We start from the raw sequence: 6,150 nt of genomic DNA, 5'->3' as shown, positions 1-6,150 counted from the left end.
TTTAGAATTCTCTGTGGCTGTAATAGTGAAGTTCAAATGGGCTTTTTGGTAAAGAATTTTGTCATAAATCATTTGCAGCAATAAATTATTTTTTATATAATTGGCAATTTATCTCATTTACTAACTTTTCTTTTTAAATTTATTGTATGCAAAATTTTCAGCGCATTTAGGTCTTGTTTAAGCATCAAAATTTAGTTTCAATATTAATGGATGATCTGTACATTGAGCAACCTATAATCACATTAAGCATATTCTTTAGTACATTTTGATAAAAAGTAATTAAAGATATTGATAATTAATAACTTTTTGCAAAATTATCGATAATTTTAACAATATTTTCATTATGTGTTAATCAATATATTCTCTATATTAAGCAAATATCAATGCAATTTTGCGCCTCATCTACTCATCAAAATTTCTTGCCAACAGCTATAATGTTTACAAACTTACGCGAATCGCTCAAAACCTTTCTTGACGGTGAGCTACAGATGATTCGTTGGACGTTAATGAAACGGGCGATAATGTCCCTGTACGTTAAAATTCCAATATTGTTTTTTAATATTTATTTTTAAGTGCGTGCTGGGAGGAGAGGGGTAAAGGATGCTAAAAATTTCCCTCAGTCATCCTGAACTTAAAAATACTGATGGAATCAAAGATCGATTAAACAAATTTGATGAAAATGATATTTGGAATGTTCTGCTATAATTTAAGGAAAGAAGCGCAAGTAAAAGCGAAATAGTTGAACTCGCGATTGTAACAGGTACTGAGAAAGGAATAAATTTTGCGAATGTTGTTATATTTCCTTACTGAAGATATTTCCACTGAAAGAATTTCAAAAGCATATAAAGAACGTTATAGAAAATTTTCAATTTAAAAAAAAGTAATCGGCAACAGTTAAAAGAAACCAAGAAAACAATGAAAAAAAATTCAGGAAACAATGATATTCTGTCAAAAAGGAAATGTTCTTAAGTTAATGGAACTTTGTAGAGGTTACAATGAAAATAACAGGTAATGCATATGCATATATACTACAGTTGAAAACTGTGCAAATAAAGTTATTTCTCTTTATTTTAAGAATATTACAGAGTGGTTGTAAGTCATTCTTTATTAATTTTTGATGCAAGAGAACATTTTCGCACTTGCTTTTTGTTTCCCGTAACGTGGGATTTTTTAAGGAACTACAACTTTGTTTAAGTATTATTAATGAAACAAGAAAAATTTGTAGGAAAGCTAGTTTACAAGAGGATTTGATAGGGAATGTCACCTCATTTCTTCTGCATTATTTCATAATGAGAATTAAAAAAAAATCAGTAAAATCGAAACTAGTTGGTAAGAAATTTAGATGCATGCAACATTAACCGAGCTTAACTACAATGTGTGTGGTTTCGGTGATAGGTTGGACGTTTTATGAGAAATATTATGAAAAAAAAAAGGGAGAAATAAAGAAAAAACAGCTAGTATTTGGTCGAATTTTAATGTGAAAAATTAGTTCAGTTAGAATTATTGCCTTCTTTATCGAAGAATTTTGCTTTCTCGCTTGATGTTATTTTGAAAATCAAAACTGCTCTTTTAATTTAAGAAGAAAGACTTTAGTTTATTTTCAAAACTTTTTGGATCGATGGCTAAAATGTTTTACAATTCATTTTCTTTCTAAATTTCAGTAATTAAGAGTTATAATTAAAGAAAAATTCGCAATAAAACTCTATTTTGTGAATGCAATTTATGTTTTCTCTCTGTTTTTACAGTTATCTCTATTTTTATAAATGCTACCTGAAATCTCTATTTTAGATGTTATTGCTAAATACAGAAGAAAATACTGATACTCCCTAATGGGTGGTGTCGAAAATGGCAGACTTCTGCACAAAAGGTTGGTGTAAAATGAACGTCTTATCTCTTTAGAGAACGTAGGACAAAGAAGGGCTCGTCTTCAGTTTTCTTTGCAGGTAATGAACAAGATCTTTTCAATACTTTTTAGATGGTATTAAATGGTAATTTTAGAATATGTCATGAAGAATAAAAAAGGTGGCATATGTGTTATATTGCCGCATTGAAGAAAGATAGTCGAGTCACGATGGCGGAATGGTCATGGCACTGATCTCATAATCAAGGGACCGTAAGTTCGAATCCCGCTAGAGACAATGCGATTCATAGTATATGTAAATATTTAATTCCTTGATTTTATGTTTTCCTTTTCTTCATGTTCCAGGAGATACTGGACATTTCTTTAGTTTACCAGACAAGTGTTCTGGACTTTTCTTACTATCTCCAGAAAAGTATTCTGGAACTTTCCCTGCTAGTATAAAAGCAGAAGATTTGTCAGTCACTGTGTTCTGAGTTGAGTTAATATATTGGTTTAGCTCTACTTGTGTGTGTCATTGTGTTCCGCACTAGAGTATCTACTTGACAATATAATTATGCATCATTTGGAAAGAAGTCACTTTAAATTTAAAATTTATAACACTAATTTTTGAAAAAATGTTATTTTTACAATCTAATAAAAAACGGAATATTTTGTACATTGAACCACTAATATTTATCTCAAGTAACTTGAAGATCATAACTTTTAGAGAAAGCATAGCTAAAAATGGCATAAAATCTCGTTATTATCCTTTAAAATATTTTTATTTAACTTGATTTCTTTCATATGTGCAAAAATGGAATTTTTCATTCGATTTTTGCTCCCTTCCTTATGTCCTAGAACAGAGATAGGTGAACTAAGGAACTTTAGATGCTCTACCATGCCACTGTAGACTTTATAGAAAAGTATAATAGTTTAAAATAATAATAAAAAAACAGTTAAATCAAAAGGAATTTATTGAAATGTGAACAATGCTTCATTTATCGCATTAATAACATCGCATTCCCTTTTTTATATAATATTTTTTGTCCTTATTGGAATTACAATGACACGCAATATTTTCCATCTTTTTGAAGTCTTTCAAAAAATTTTCCGGATTATGCGCTAAAGTTTTGAAATTCTGTACTTGTTTGTGCTCTTAATGAAAATACGCAGTTTTAATATTTTCGTAATTTAATCATTAATTAATCCATTAATTTAATCGAATTTCGATTCTATATCTGTGGTACCATTTGTTGGTGAATAGAAAAAAAAATCTATCTTAGTAATCCATAACATTTAGTATAATGAAATATATTTAAGAATAAATTGTAGAAAATATTTGAAATAAAAATAATTCATCTTTTCAATATGTTAATAAAAGTATGTTTTTTTGAAAAATTTTATTTGCTTGACCGCTTTGATCGAATTTATTTTTGCTTCGCTATAATTAGATTAATGAAAGGGTGATGACGATAGGTGCATAAGGGGGAAAGCAATTGACCTCCTGTCATAGTCAGCTTGCCTCTTGGTGAGAAATTCAAGTAGTTGTGAGGGATAAATTAAAAGTTTCATTGCTAAAAGTCTTTATCGTTTGGGAGAGTGATGTCGAGATGCAAATCAAAGAATCTGATAATTTAAATCCATCTCCAAGTTATTTTATAGTAAACATTCGAAATATGCGAGTTTTCTTTTAATTTGTCTACTTAACAGTGGTTAAGTCAGCGTAATGTTGGACATCTGATTTAGTTGTCGTTCATTCAGACGCTGCTTTGGCAGAATAACCAGCATGACGACAAGTGAATCTGGTGTTATATTTTACGGATTGTTTATAGATCTCAGATAAGAAATCAATACGAAGAATGCCGACGACATTAAACTGTAGAATGTCGAACATCTGATTCAGATGTCTTTCATTCAACCAGTAATTCATACTATATTTGGTAGAATAAAGGACATGGCGACAAGTGAAACAGATGGCACCTTTTACCAACTGTTTTTGTTGTTCGGTTAGAAATCAATACAATGGATAAAAAATTGTGTAGATTCTGACTGTCATCAACTATTTTGATTTCTTGTTGGTGAAATTGTTAAGGAAAATTAAAGTACTAATATTATACAAAACTGGAGGGTTCGGATAACACGGTGAATATATGGACATTTTTCAGCTCGTTTCCCCTGGTTCAATTTTTACTTAATCCATAAGGAAAAAAAGAAAAAATGGTACTTTTTAACGCCCATTGAATTTAAGGAAAAAAGCTTTTTGAAAATTTGAAATATTGAAGAGATTTGTATGCATTTTGGATCATATGAATATTTTCTTTTATAGTTCACGACAACTTTTACTTTTAAAAGAAACCACATTTCTTTTAGCTTGAGGAATTGAAAAGTAAAAACTTTTATTAAAAGAATATTTTCCAGACGAAATATTTGGATAAATACTTTTACTTAAGAAAGTTTGATTCTAATACTCAAATTTTTATTAAATATTAACTTTATTTCGAATAAGTAATAATTCACTTTTTCAAAAATGCTAGAATAATAACTATAATTGAATTATTATACTTTAGCAAACAATCCAAATTTGATTGGAAAAGTTGCTTAACAATTGATTTGAATGATTTCATTTCATATAGAGTCTCCTTAATTAGCCTAATTTTAATTCATTTTTCTTAAAATATCATTAAATAATCCAAATTAATAGTAAGTAAATTATTTCATTTGTTTTGGCAATAATTTTATAATGAGATTTAAATAATAATATGAAAATTTGTGTCCAGTATCGTCTCCGCATATTTCATTTGATATTATATTATTTGCATGTTGAAATTAATGAGAAAAGTCAAAGAAACTGCCACCCAACCACTGATCTAATTTTGCTATTTTTTTGTTTCTATGAAAGTTTCTATCATAAATGGTCACTTGCCCTCCTCCGAACTCCATTTTATGGAGAAAATGAAAGAGAATTATCTGAAGGTACATTATCTATGGAGATCAATGTACTGATATCGAAGGTTTTTGTTTCATATGAATGTTTATGATTCTTCGATACGTCATCGATGATCGTCTATACCCTTCCTTTCCATTGCAAGATACAACGCAAAATAAAACTTTGGCACAGCCCTCAGTTTCAACAACTCGATCGATTTAACGTGACAATTTCGGCACTTCCAAGTATGGCACGCCATTTAGTATGCCATGTCATTACTGCGTAGATTTGACCTATATTATTTGTAACTATACTTTTATTATACCTTTATTATGATAAGATGAAGTTCATTGAAGTTATATAACATGGATAAATTAATCTTATTAATTGCGTTCATTGACTTCATTAATTGTATTAATATAGTCATGTCAATCAATTTTGATGAAATAGGTGTTATCAAACAAAAGAAAATGCTATTTTAAATTGTAATTATATAGTAATAATAGAGCATTTTGATTGCTTTATTATGCTTTTAAAATGGGAGATTAATTAAAGAAATCTGTCTTGTTGTTAAGGTTGGGGATTCTGCTTAAGTTTTATATTGCAATTTCTCTCGAATTTGAATTTGAATTTTAGTGGCACAAGAGCGCAATATCTCTCGAAAATGGATTCGAAAGGAGTAGACGATCTTTGATAATGTTTCTAGGTGTCACGCGCTTTCATATGAAGTAAAAACTTGTGAAATCGGTACATTAAATATTTCATTTATTGTCTGCGACTGGAAAATTCTTTCAAGGTTTTTACTACAAATAATGTACAGTAAAGTAAAGTTACATGATTCCTACCAAAAATGGAGCGACTTTATAGTGCTGAACTCTGGATCAGTAACAAAGAAGGGGCGGGCCGGAAATACCTCTTATAACTTTTGCACCTTACCGGAAGGCGGATGTTGGACCATCGATTGATTTAATGTGCATTTATGCCATATACATTATGGACCTTTCATGAAATTCAAGGACCTGCTTATTCCTAAGCCAAGGTTCGGCAACGAGGTCACTGCGGCCTTTACCAAGTAAGATTTTGAACGAAAACTTTAAAATACAAGTTCTACAAGAATCCTTTTAAATTTTAGCTCTTCTTTCGATCAATTGTTATTTTTGAGGTGAACTGAAAATGAAAGGAATCAGAACTAGTAATACTTTTTTTCAGCAGTTTATTTCAAAATTTGAGCTATATGTAATAAACTTGATTTTAGGGTTTTTCAGATTCATATCAATTTACATAAATAACGTAAAAGTACAACACTTTCTTTATACACTAAAATGAAAGCATAACACTTTTCTTCATTTTTTTTACCCATTAACACAGTGGTCTTCAAGTGTTT

The sequence above is a fragment of the Argiope bruennichi genome, chromosome X1 (genome assembly GCF_947563725.1).
Source record: "Argiope bruennichi chromosome X1, qqArgBrue1.1, whole genome shotgun sequence".
Taxonomy (NCBI): domain Eukaryota; kingdom Metazoa; phylum Arthropoda; class Arachnida; order Araneae; family Araneidae; genus Argiope; species Argiope bruennichi.
Note: the sequence above shows the minus strand (reverse complement) of the source record.